Here is a 14,592-nt window from a genome sequence, read left to right as displayed (position 1 = left end):
TACAGACTCCGTTTTGGCACGCGTTGGCTTGCTACACCCTCTTGGATGCAAATGCATCTCGTTTCCCCTGGGCACATAAACACACACCTCGCCCTGCAGACAAACATCAGAAAAACTGATTTGCACAAGTATTTACAAGTACTTCAAATACCAACACAATTGCAACATTTCAAAGACAGCATGCAGTAATTTTTATATTAAGAAATAATGAGAGGAAAGTAAATCATACAAAGACGTGGATACAGTGAAAATTTTTTCTTTAGATGGGATCACTTTAGTTTATAATTACATGATGTTATTTGAACCCAAAGAAATGGGCTGCCATTACAAGAAGAATGCTTTATATGTACCTGCCCTTTGCCTTTACAATGGTAAGCTAAGTCACATAGGCAAGCACTGTTGTAACTGAAAACCTGCTCTGTAAAACAGCATCACACCAAAAACTTCCAGCTGAGAGAACCTGGCATCTACTGCCAACCAGACCACCTATTCCTCTGTTCCTTCCTCTAAGAGAGTGTTCCCCCCACAAACTGAATGAGAGCAGGGGCAAAAAGCAGGCAACATGGCATTTCAGTGAGAAACAATTTGGGAAGAAGTCTGCCCCGGTGGAAATAAATAATGCAAACAAAGTGTAAGGCAGCTACGGGCTATGACATTTACCTGCTCAAGGGAGATGGGTGTGCAATTCCCAATCCTCAACCGGTCATTTTGAGGAAGAAACCAGACTGCAACTAGTTCTAACTTTGTAATCAATTTCTCCATGTAGATCTCTGATTAATCACTGCGTTAGCACACAAAGAAAAACCCAAGTTTTCTCCTGTACAGAGACAGCTCTGCATTCTGTGAAGACTTTTAACCTTTTTAAGATCCTTCAGTATCCCTCACTCTTCACTTGGTAGGTGATAAAAAAAGATGCCTTGTATTCTCTGTGATTTCTTGCAACACAGTCACAATTTTCTTAGTGGTGCAGGCTCCATGTCTTCTCATTTCCTTTGTTCACGGACCTGCTCTTCACTGCAACTATAGATCTTGCCAACATCTTTATCCACAAACATCTCATACCTATCACAATTCACTGCCTTACTTGGACTTAAAAGCAATGACAATTTTACCTGATTAAGAACTCTAAGTTTGGGCTGCATTCTTGGCATGGTAATTATAAGTGGAATATTCTATTTATCCTGTTTCCATCATACACATATATTTTCATTTTGCTTGGAATGTTTCTCCTCCCATGCTTTCCAAATGTTTAATCAAGTGTTGATCCCTTTGAAATACTAATCCTGCCAAATTTTTTTATTGTTATTTTTTAGGCATTGTGGTGCTTTTACCTTCTCATCTTTCTCATCTTTCAATATTAGCATGGCGGGTGTGCGTGTGCGCCTTTCTTTCTTTATTTTTTTTTTTTGAAAGGACTTGCCCATCTTACTCCAGCCCAGTCATGCTGTACATCTGTATATTGTTTCTCATTGGGAGTCAAGAAATGTCAAATCAACTTTGAGAGAAGCCCTACAGCTCAACTTGCAGTATTCACATTTTCCTTGAATTGTATTTGATTCCCATCTGAATTTTCTCTTGTGGTAATCCTTGATATTAGTTCAAAACCATCTCAGTTTTACATAGTGGGTGGTCCTTTCTTTTCTAACTCGTATGATTGTGACTTCCATTTAATCAGAAACTTAAAATAATTAAAATATTCTTGACATTCATCAATCTCTAGACACATATAACCGTAAAATTTAATTGTTTAAATATCTAATTAAAATATACATAATTGCTGTGCAGTAAAGGTTGCTTTTTTGGTCTGTCTGTTAGTGAAGACGTGCTGAGCAGAACAACTGTAGGGGAGGGCAGGGTAACTGGGGGACTAAATTCATTCATAGCTGGTTTTGATGAAGAAAAAATCAGCACTAACAAGTGCATCATGACATTTCACGTGCTAGCTACGTCTTACCTATTTAGGGTGAGACACAGATACTATACAGCTGTTTCACATATTGCCAGTCCTCCTGTGGGAGGGGGGGAAGAGAGGGAGACAGAGAGAAAAGTATCTAAATCTTGAACACAAAATCACTTTCTCAAGTCTTGAGAGCATGAATTGCCCTCATTCATCTCAACTGACTTTCCATTCTTAAGCTTAATTATGATGTATAACACCCAGACTTTAAAATAATTACGTTTGCAACTGTTGGCCACCCTGCGCACTCCCAGCAATTGTGCAAGTGCCAATCAAGTGACTTTATGCACCACTTGCCAAACAAAGGGCAAAAATAGCCACAGATCTACCAGGTCTTGGCACGCTTTATTCCCGTGCAAAAATTTGCTCACAGATTAGTTACTATCTAGGAACAGTGGTATACACCTTTCCCTATAATTTCCAGAGGCTCCTCTGTGGATTGAGGGTAGTATATGGCCCTAATTCGTTCACCCAGCTCATTAAATAAAACACAACAAAGCAGGCAATGAGGTTATCTCTGGATGGAGTGGCAATAAAATTAAGCCCTAAATGCTAATACCTTCAGCTTGCAGGATAAACACATTGTCAGAACACAGTCCCATGTACAGCAAATAAGACGTTAACATCTGTAAATAATACGTGGAAGACGGCTAACACTCTTTCCATTACTGTAAATATCATGGAATATAATTAAGGCCTGGCGCATCTCAGACATCGGGGAGAGATGACAGAGTTCAGCAGGGAGAAGTCACTGAATCATTTAGCCACTCATTTCTTGATTTCTTAACATTTCTGTTTCTTACATTTAAGTCTCCCTCTTGTTTGTTCAGAAAATATTTGAAAAACTTAATTCAGATTGGCACAAAGAACTCCTGGAAGAATGACTCCAAGAAGGAAACAAGGTGGGCTTTCTTTCCTGCAGTCATCAGTAAGCTTATAAAAGCCCCCATTCAGTATGTTCTTTCATTTCCCCTTCTACAGTACGAAGACAGACCCTTGCGCATCATGGTCACCATGTGCTGTTTATCTTCCTCAAGTCCTTTATTTCAGATGTGAAAGCTCTGCTCTTAGTTGTCCCTAACTTCTCATCTTTACTATCCTGGGAAGTCTGAATATGACTCAGACTACCTTAAGAAAAGAAGAATTAACAAGTAAATATCCCAATTATCACCACTTTTCCTTTATTAGAAAAACCCACAATATATATACTTATTATTTAAAATAAATTAAAAATCAGATAGCCAAAATAGAATGTTCTGTTATGAACAACTCTAATTAAAACTGATATTAAAATATATAATAGGGAATAAGTTTAAGACATGCAAAATCACCTAATACCATAAAACATGTGTGCATATTGAACAGCAATTACTAACAGGTCCCGACAGCTGACAACAATCGATGTATCAACAGACAACTTTCTCCTATCTATTGACTCCCAAAATAAAATAAACGTGAACATTATATAAAAAAAAGAGGGTTGCAACTACAGAAGACAAACCCTTCTCAAAGTACTAGCCAAAAACAGCGGCTCGTGATGGGATTTTATTTTTTGGCAAAGTTAAACAAAAGGCAGTGGGGTGTAATATATTCACCGTCTCTGGAAGGGAGCTGGCACAACCCATCATCAGCAACGTGAGAACTCGAACAGATGACGGAAGAGGGCAACCGAGCAGACATACACCAACGTACACACGCACACGCATGGAAAAGGATTACTAAATTAATTAGAGAGGCAAGTGAAAAAACAACATGGAATTCAGAATGCGCTCAATAGTATGGAATGATGCTACTGGCCTATTTTTACCATTGGCAATAGGAGAGGAGGAACAGTTAGCTCTAGTAGGAGCAAGTGCATTATGATACAACACAACATGAGCATTATAAAATGCGAGATGAATCTCAAGCCCAGAGGCTCTTTAGCACCACTCCAAATCACAACTCCCTGCCTTCATTTTTCTTCTTTGCTACCATTCCACTTCTTCTCCCAGTACTTCTGACTTTATTAACCCTTTTTTCTCTTTCTTGCCTTTTACCTTCCTATTTTCATGGTGTCACATCATATTCTTAAAAGAGTGTCTGAGTAATAACAGCAGAGATTATGGATCAGAAGTCAGGTTTTCTGAGGTACTCTAACCCAGGGAAACTCCAGTTCCTTCCAATAAGAAATTTATCACTTCCCTGGCACCTTAATAAGACAGCGTGCTCTTCTGAAAATCTGGCCCCTGATTAAAAGTTGCAAAAATCATAAATCAAATCGTAACCTGTTTTTAATGGTCTGAATTCAAGTGCTGTGAATTTGTTTTTTCTTTAAATACTTTCCCCAGAAATTCAAGTATAACGAGCCTGAAACAGACTTCCTGAAATAAAAGCTTCATTTTAGCTTTTTGGGAATTGGAAAAGATACAGTTGCATGCTATTCCTAATTTTTTGTACCCCTCTCCACAACAGTGAGCTCTGTTGTGCAGCTTAACTAATTATGGCTTTGTCATTAACCTGGCCTGAAATTATGAAATCAGTTTTTCAAAAGCTTTTTTGCTCTTTCTAAAAACCTGAATTAGGATCACTGATCTTTCCACACAGTACATATAATGTGCTACCTGGACGTGTGCGGCAGTAACATATGGTACAGTAGGTTATAACTATTTTACCATCTGTTCTATCTGAACTCTAACCTTGATCATCCATATCAGCTTTTCCCACTAACTGCCACAGTTCTTAGATCTTGGCTTTCACTTACCCTTTTAAAATTAAATTGCAGCAAAACGCACAGCCAGATTATATGCTGCTCTTCAGAAGCCTTCCCTGCTCCCCAGGTGAACAAAATAATTCTTTCAAAACTACAGGGTTTTGTTTTGGTTTGGTTTCTTCCAGTCAGTAAGACAAATCAGCAACTAGAACATTCTGTATTCTAAAAATATTGCTCAAGATGATCCTGCCGTATTCTTTACATACTACACTCTTATTTAGAAAAGTGCATCACCTTCAGCGGGAACTACATTGGACTCAACGCTTTCCAGGAGCAAACTTCAGGTTTTTAGCAATGCTCCCCACAGTGCCCGACTCCGTCTCTGTCTAACCGACTCACACTATGAAGCAGGCTGGGTCTAATGTGTTTTTTGCATAAAAAGCAACATTATTATGGACAATTTACCATCTTGCTACTCTGCATACCCATAAAAATTAAACAGCATCATATTAAAAAAATAAAATGTTAATTCTATGGCAACAAACATCAGTTCTCCCCAAAGTTTGGAAAAATGGACAGATACCATAAATCAAGAGACAATATTTGAAACTTCTACTATTATTGGGGTTTTTGTTTTGTTTGGGTTGGATTTTTTAGTGTGGGGTGGTTTTTTTTGGTTTGCTTTTTTTTTTTAAAGACTTGCATCCCATGTCATCAAGTTCTATTTCATATAGAAGTTGGAGTTTGAAAGTCTAAGCTTTGATTCAAGGGATTGCCAGAACAGCTCATCTGGTGGACTGCTTTCAAATTTAGTCTGCCTTGTTTACAAAAACTCAAATAGCTACACAGTAATTAAAATTCATGAAAGACCGTGGCTTTGGCGTAATTTATACATACCCATACAAAACTACTACATACACACAGACATATGGAAAACATAAATATATATTTAATAAATACTAATGATAGCCACAAGAACATATGCACCTCTAGTTTTTATTATATGTAAATAAAACATTAGCACTTGACAGTACTAGTTCTTATGGATGATGATCACCAATTACTGTTTTACAATATCTAGATTTAACTCAAAATATTAAATCATAACAGCTCAGTAAACTTCTCTGACTCATTATCAACTGAACCAGACCGTAATGCCTACACAATGAAAACTACATTTATAACAGAATACCTTTGTAAAATGATTCAACTTTTGAAATTACGATAATCCCTTCTCACTAAAAGTATTGATATCTTCTCCGTTTTGAAATACTGTATCATTTCTACAAACACTGTTTCCCTTCTGATTTCTGTTTAGTATCTGAGCAAAAGGGGAATTCGATTTTTTGAATGTGTGAAGAAATCAGTTCATGAGATATAATTTTGCTTTTTCACACATGAGTAGTTTAAATATGTTATTCAATGTTCTCTAGAGGCACAAACATAAGGCATGTAGGTTAGAGAAGACAAAACTACTTACTAGTCTGCTACCTCAAATGTCTTTCAAAATATGCAACTGAAGGATATAATGGAAATTATTGTTTAATTAAAGAATACTGAATTTAGTTGTAATCAGGGTCCTATTACACAAAGAGCACACAGTGACCATATAAATATACAGAGGTCCTGAATATATATAATGCCATACATGTTTTCCTACCACACAAAAGCATTATATATATTATAGCTCTAGATGGGGGAAGACAGAAGTACTTGCTTTCTTTTGGACTTTATGCTAAAAGAACCTCTTCCTTCCCTATACAATGCAAGAGAAATAAAAGCTTTAATGGGTAACAAGTAGTTTACACTTTGCCTTTCCTCTCCAAATATATGAGGACATTAGCTCCGCCTCCCCCCCCAATTCTCTTTTGTATTCAAATATTTCCACCTCTGCATAAAAATGACTTTTATCATGCAGTTTTGCAGACTTTCCTAGGCTGGCACCCCAGGAGCATAATCCTGATTCACAAAACAAAAACATCTAATTACCCCAGCTGCATAATTCATTGGCCCATAAATAAAAGTTGGCCAACCCATGATCTTATCTGGCAGACTCTAGGGAGCAAGGGTGGGAATCTCGCTGTGGGAGAAACCCTGGTCAGGGCTGGCGGCAGCCGCTGGGCTTTGCAACAGGAGGTCCGAGCGCTCCCCTTGGGTGCCTTGGTCCTGCCAGGGAGAACAAGGGCAAAGGAGAGGGTGCCATCCTGCAGCCTGGAACTTGTACACTTGCAGGCAGTTAGTCCTGTCTTTAGTTGCTCACTCTGCTTGCAGGTGAATCACTTAACGAGAGGTTTCTATCTGAGCTGTGATCCTCCACAGCCTCGCACGCTGCAATGAGCCACGCGCACTTTGTGATTAGCTGAACTGCAGTAGTAATGAGCAAGAGAAAATGCTTGAATTTGCAATACTGTAAGTATACACTACAGGTTTGCTTCAGTGGTACTGAGAGGCAAGACTGTAATTTGAAAACCAGACACTGCTCAGATGACAAAAATGAAACGCACTTATCGAGTATTCCTTACTTTGCATCTATTTTTCCTATAATGCTGATGAAAAGCTCCGTACATTTGCACTATTCTGGCAAGCTTCCCAACAGCAACAGATACCTTTTAGATACTGTCTATGGAGAATTTCTGCAGGTCCTTTTATTATTACTTATTTAATTTACCAGAGTTGCTCTTAAGTTCCATCTAGCCTTTGAAAAACAGCGTCCTGTTTGTTTTCATGATCAAGTAGCTGCAATTCACTAAATTACAAAGCAAGACAAGACCTGGGCCACTCTTGGTGCCAGCTAGCAAAACACTGTATGGTGGGTCTCACATGAATTCCAAATGGAAAGAAATTATTTTTTAAAAGAACTATGAATTGGGTTCTAACGTGTAATGTTTTGCCACATAATAAAGACTAAGCTGCAAAACATTTCAATTCTCGGCAATGTTTTCGTTCTGCGTTATAACAAACATGAGTGGCAGACTTGTCAACCCAGTGGCGGAGGCACCATTCATCTTTCATCTCCCAGATCTGGGCTGCAACAGACTCACTTTCTCAATAGAAATGTCATCTTGGAGCCGAGAAACCTTCTTGACAAATACGTTTTTGAAACGGATGTATTTTTGCTAAACATTTTATCTTTGACAAAAATATTTTTTGACAGAGAAAGCTGCATCGCAAATTTTTTCCACCAGGTCTAATAACAAGAAGTTAGACTTTTAGGGCCTAAGTGGGGAAAGTTGTTCAGACTAGGATGCCTTGCTGACTGAGATGAGGTCTCCCTGGCTACAGCCCTGACTACTGCTGTAACTACAGTAATGGAAATGTATGTCCATTAGCCATTGCGCTGTCTTGATTTATCTGTGTTTACCCTAAACCACTAAGCTACAGGTCCCCCCTCACTGTGGCATTCAGAGCAAGGCTACGAATGGGACCTAACCCTGCCTCATCCTCCTCGGCTGGTCTTCACAACTATGTCTGAATGACTACTTCATGTACTTAAGTAGTAATTAACAACAGAAATGTTTAGAATAAACGAGTAAGGACAGGGCATTGGAAAAAGAGTTAACAGATGTCCTTAACATTGCTGCTGGCCTAATAACATTGCTGCAGTAATTTATTTGATGTGGAGTTTATTTAGCTGCTGCAAACATATAAGGGTTATAATAATCATAAGCAGGTTGCATTAAGCACAATGCATCTTGGATGTGTAACATAGTGTTAAAAATAATCCCAGAAACAGTATGCCTTAAAGATATTACATGTGCAATATCTTCCACAATCTGATTGTGAAAAGCTAGCCAGAAAGCATCTTTCAGACTTAAAGAATGATTTTAAAAAAAATAGAAGCCAAGACTTCCTTCACAGATAATTTTGCCTGTATTTTGGGATAGCAAACATCCAATTCAAACATCAAATCCTGGCATACTTCAGTAAGCTATCAGCACAGCAGTGCTGCCTTTTTTCCTTTGAAAAATGAAAGAATTAAATTCAAAACAAACAACTTCAATTTAACACCAAACTACAGGATAACCAATCTTAAAAATGTCAAATTGTAATGGATCTTAATACCCATATAAAACACAAAAATAGTGGCATTGTTCCTTGGTAATGCATAGCAACCTTACAGAATTTCAGTGAAGGAGAAAGAAGGGAAAAACACCTTATTACTTCTAACTCCTGCGAGCCATTTTGGTCTCCAAAGGTTTTAGACTGCCTCAGGCCATGTGTCTGCAGTGTTTCGGGAAATGACTTGCCTTCGCACGAACACTGCTATGTTCTGCAGCACTGCTGCCCCCCAGCATCCCCGCTCAATTTCTATTTAACTCTTCCTTACCTGTATCAGCCTTTCCCCCCCTATTTTGCAGCAAGATTTTTTGAAAGCTTCTGCTTAAAAAAAATCCAAACCAAACACGCCACAGAAACACAAACCAAAACCCCCTCTGCTTTTTCTGACAAGATTTCTCAGAAACAAACAGGGCCAGAATTTATCTCTATAAATCTTGGAGAGAAAAGGAAATCCATGTTAAACTAAAATATTTGGAAACAAAACTAGTTTAGCTAGCAATCATCATGGAGCTTTGAAGTTTGATATTTCTTAAGCGCTTGTCTGTTTTACCTCTGTTAACAAAGAATAGTTAGAAAATAAAAAATCATCAACATCCCCATAGACAACAATGGTATGACTAAAATTCTTCACCTATCGCTGTATTTAGATTTTTAATTACACTCTAAGCACCACATTACAGGCTACAATTAAGTCCCTGGATAAGGCCTCATAACTACTAACCAATTTGTCTTAGCAGCAGTGTATTAAAAGTAATAGGAAATAACCCATCTAATATATTGGGAAAGAGAAAGATTTAATCCTCCATAAATTTTTTTAAACTCACTTAGCAGAGATGTTTTGTTTCCCTCTATTTTCTGTAAAGATTCAAGGCTATGCACTGTGAGCTATTTTGCTTGATAGCTTTTTTAAAAACCTCTAGAAAATTCGTAGCCAAGGTCACTGCTGATTGACTCAAAATATGACAGTGAGGCTACTAAAATATTCTGTTCATCTCAGAGGTTGAGTAAGCAGCTCTAACTAAGAGGAAAATCAATATAATACTTCACAGTGAGGAAGAAAATGGAAAATAGTTTAGCAGTTAAGTGGTTAATGCAATTCCTAAGTGTTCAGCAATCATTGCAATTTAGTGCCATTTCGATTATTACACAATAAACAGACCATGTTGTCTGGAAGCAAATTTTTATGAGTATAGCTGAAGGGGTTGCAACTTATTTAGCTGCTGAAACTCTAAGGGAAAGAACATTTCTGAATGCTAACACTACAGATCAGAAATATACAGGTACACTAGAAAGGTTATTTTTAGGTCACTACTATGGTAACTAACCACACTGACCTTTAAAATTAGTATGCAGTTCAAGAAAAATGAAGTTCAGTAAAATCCTCTAAACAGGATAATTTTAATAAACAATATTGCACATTCTTAGAGCAGAATGTTGTCACTTTTTTACAGCTATTAATTTTACTTTTGTATCACAGCACCATAATGTAACATATAAAAGTATCATGATGCAGAACTGACTAGGAAAAAACATGTAAACAGCCAGAAAACTGATTAAACTATCATTAATTTATGCTTAAAGAATTTAAAAAAGATTAGGAACTGCTATATTTATTTTCGCAGAATAAAATAAAACTGCTAGCTAGAGAAGAGAAATTTTTCATACCACATGAATTCATGGAAACATTCATAGTAGGTTTAGTTAAAACCATCTTTCTTTGTCTCTTTTTGTTGAAATACAGAACTTTAAGTGAATTTCAAAAGCAAACCCAGTTTGACAATTTATAAATTCAAAGACAAACAGGCCAAAGTTATGTTCAGGGCAGATGAATAGCATGAGATTGAGTGTATGGTTGATGGCAGCAGGGACTCAATGAAGAAAACAGTATTTTGACCAAAAGTACCACTTGAATCCGATGTACTAACGTCTACTTAGACAAAACTTCAGTTAGAATCATGGTTTTAATAAATAATATATTATGTGTCAGTCCATTAGGTAAGAAATGGAAATTTTGGCTGGTCATAAAGGTGTGCTGGCTATTCAACAAAACCACCATTACAAAGAACATATTAACAAGTAGTATGCTGCAACTTGGAAAGATCTGATTTACCCCGTCAATTTACAGTCATCAAACACAGAACACAACCGTTCTGATTTCATTAAGATTAGTCTCAGCCATGTTTGAGACTTAGCCATGTCTGAGCCATGTTTTGCGACGCTACATCAAACGGCTGACGGTAAACGAGATGCATAGTTAGAAAATATTATATGTATACCCTTCCATATTCCACATATGTCTGTATTCGTGCATATATAGAGAGATACACACACAAGCATTTTAGTCTGGGTTATACTGTATACCTTATTCAAATTGTGGCTCTTCCAGAAGAATAAAAAAATAATTTTGGAAAGGGAAAATCATTATCTGCATTTTTTTCTAGGCTCAACGTGCTTTTGAATAACATTATTCTTGAAGTGACTTTTAAATGCCTGGATCACAATTTCTGTGAAAAGGGGGGAAAAAAATCTCTACAGCTAGTGGGAGTCTGGGTCACCAGTACAGTTTTCCTGTGTTCCTTGAACACGGCATATACCCACACCTCTTTGTAAGTCACAGGCAGGATAGATGGGGGGTGGTCAATTAGTAACTCTATCCACCTTTAAGCCCCATCTGAAGATGAGCTCTCTTGCAATATATGCTGTATGAAGCCACAGCAAGGGACAGGCACAGTTAGCAATCTCACAAAAACCCCTGCAACACAACAACAACAAAAAAAGAGAAGAATAGATGATAAGCTGTACTAATATCCTCGTTTTACAACCAGGGATCTCAGTGCAGCCATCGGAGCGACCGAGCTGGTCCACTTCCCGGGACCACCCAGGAAGCGACAAATCATGGCAAGGGGATCCAAACCTCTGCGGAGGACTCTAAACACAGATAGGAAAACTAATCTTACACACGCTGGGTTGAATATTAATATAAATGTTTTCCAGGTTAAAAATTCAAATGAGAAAGCACAGACATACACATCTAATCTGTCCATGTTTAAAACGGGGCACCCAGGGCAAGCTGATTTCTCTCCACTGGTGCTAATGGAGCTACACTAGCAGACATACCCTTTTCTTTTTTTCTATCTAATTCATACTTATGATAGCTTTTCCTATTAAAAAAAAAAAAAAAGGCAGTTTATAAAGCGGTAGTGACATGGCAACAGGGTCTTGTTTCCAAAAATGTAAAGCAAAATCTTAAACTTTTCTGGAAATATAAGGCCTGCTGGTTAGCCTTCCCCACCTTTCCATGGGTTAATTTTGCTGATAGAGAATAATCAAATTTGTCACTTTTTGAAAGCCAACCAAGACTCCGAGCATTCTTCTTGACATCTTTTCAGCCAAGATTGCTTATAGCTGTTGGCCACTGAATGAGCTTATTTAAGGAATGGAAGGTTGTAAGTGTGTCAGCCAGATGAGAATGCTGAACAAGAAGGGAACATGGTAACACAACAGGTAGACTGCCCATATGGAAAACTTTTCCCCAAAATTAAGTCTCTCATCAGCAAAGACATTTGTTCTGTTGGTACTGTATGTTACAATCTCCACATTTATGTTAAAATACACCCACCTGACACGTTATTTTTCATTTTGCTACTTGACCGGTATTTACACAAACAAAACCTAATTTCAATTTAAACAAAACAAAAGCTCATGTAAGTAGTCATTCGGAAATAAGGTTCCACCAATATTACATTTTCCAGCCTGACAAAATAAGAGAAATATAAAGCAGAAATAATTACTGTCTGACACTAGGAAAATGATGGTGGTTAACTACACAGATTTAGCTTTAAAATACAATTTCACTGCAATATCATGGCCACATACAAGTATTCAGTTTTAAAAAGAAACTGCTAATTCAAAGGAGACAGTGGAAGGGAGTGTTGTGAGTATAAATATATATTCTTTTCATCTATTTAGTGTGCAAATGTATTTTAAATAAAATAAAATGACAGGCAGGTCTAAAGACTAAATACGAAAATACAAGAACGTCAAATGAACAAACTTTTTACTCTGCAGTTTTTATTTTATTATTAGATGCTATTCCTAACTTGTTAAAATTGATCAAATAGAAAGCTGTGAATAGAGAAAAAATTAAGCCAACTAGAAAAGTGTGACTTGGATTTAATATTTTATAATTGCCAAGGGACATACTGAGATCAATGAATTTTTGCCCGAGATGAACGTCAGAAAGAGATGTACTTCAGTCTTTTAGGGAACATTGGTCTATTTAATTCTTGTGTCTGATGCATGTGAAATATGCCTGTCTTGGCCTTCTTTCTTGCCTTAAGGCCATGCTGGAGGCAGACATTACCACTTTTAATAGGCCGCCATCTGAGGAATGGCAAGGGATCCAATAACCCATCGACTCTAATGGATTTGCCTGTTTATTCACTTACACCTTTTTTTGCAGCTAATTTTAGTTTTGCATGCTGAGTTGTTTCACTTTAAATTAAATGAATAGAAACAAAGGGGGAAAGACTGTGCAGCTAATAAACCATGATTATTTTCGAACTTCTTCGCAACAGGATCCTCCATATACCAAGGTATATCACTTGAGAACAGATTCACTGCTGCGTTTTTCCACTTGTTGTCAAAATTAACAAAGCTTCTTTTATATTTAGTGAGACAAAAAGTAGGTTATTATAAACTCTTGCTTTTAATGTACTAATGATTTGCAGCAGTATAAAGCACCCAGCTTCAGATCATTATGAGGGTTGTGAGCATCTTCAAAGAATAATATAGGCAAAGTTAATGATTGTACAGCATTATCACCAACAAAAATAGTATACAGTTTAATCCAGCCCTTCATGTATACTTTGAAGATCATATGTAATACGTAATGTGTTACTTATAAACCAAATGGAGCCCCTCCAGATACAGAGAAACTCTGAGTAATAAAAATTTTGACTACATTTGATCCTTGGGAAAAATATACATTACAGGCTAAAACTTATTAGGGGATATAATCTCTATATTTGGATTGCATTAATATTTTGTTCCTCTACAGAAAAGTTCTTCCTCCCTTTCCTTGGGACACAGCCTCTTGCATCTCACCCTCCACAACCTGTGGGTCCTCTGCAAAAGCTACTGTCCGGCAACCTCTTTTTCCAGACCCATCACTTCAGTTGCTTTGCTTTTCTCAGAAAGGCTGAAAGAAACTTACTCAGGGGCTATCACTGCAAGTCTCAGCTTCAAAATAGTCAGTTCCGAAGAGGCCTTTTCTCAAAGTCTGGCTGAATCTCACCATTCTCAGTGCTCCCTAGTCTCCATCAGTTAAGAGAGAGCAGACAAGGGCCAGGTGTCACCTGCTGATGAGGGGTCATTCACTGAAGCTCTGCAGGAGCCTTTGTGTCCCTACCCTGGGGGAATGCATCCCTTCTGGGTACACCAACAGCCTTCTGACAATTGCCTGCCCTGAGGAAATCACTGTCAGCTTTCTGGCAGCAAGTAATCAAATCCAGTCAGGAATCACCTTTTTTTTAAAGGCATTAAAAAAATACGGCTTATACTTCCAGAAAGAACAGACCAGTCTCAGTCCCCGAGGTAACCAAAATACAGCACCTCCGGGGTCATCACAGAAAAAACAACTGCTGAACTGGGTCAATCCCCGGACACTCCTACTTCACTGGTGTAAAAAACTTTTTCTCTTCTATAATAACATCTAATAAAATACAGCAGCATTTGCTCATTTGTTCCCTCTTCATGACAGAAATCTAAATGTGTGATGTCTACAGAAGACGGTAGTGTGCTGTAAGGTTTGCAGCAGAATTGCAGGAGTATGGCTATGAAAAACTAACATTAAGAGCCAAAAACTTGAGTACCAAAACTGCACCGC

General features: G+C 37.6%; 1 protein-coding gene and 1 long non-coding RNA gene across 3 annotated transcripts in view; one reads left to right on the top strand and one right to left on the bottom strand.

Moving 5' to 3' along the window:
* Window positions 1-14,592, bottom strand: part of LOC308053578 (transcription initiation factor TFIID subunit 4-like) — a 152,414-nt gene that overhangs the window by 8,007 nt on the left and 129,815 nt on the right. The gene's annotated exons all lie outside the window — the stretch shown is intronic.
* LOC308053600 overlaps window positions 1-14,592 on the top strand; it is a 35,728-nt gene that overhangs the window by 5,433 nt on the left and 15,703 nt on the right. The window contains exon 2 of the long non-coding RNA XR_013923688.1: window positions 767-14,592. This exon is cut by the window's right edge and continues 15,703 nt beyond it. This is a non-coding gene — a long non-coding RNA (uncharacterized lncRNA). The remainder of the gene's footprint in view (window positions 1-766) is intronic.

The sequence above is a fragment of the Falco punctatus genome (genome assembly GCF_963210335.1).
Source record: "Falco punctatus genome assembly, chromosome: 14".
Lineage (NCBI taxonomy): Eukaryota > Metazoa > Chordata > Aves > Falconiformes > Falconidae > Falco > Falco punctatus.
The sequence above is the reverse complement of the archived record's forward strand: the minus strand, read 5'-3'. Positions and strand labels throughout refer to the sequence as shown.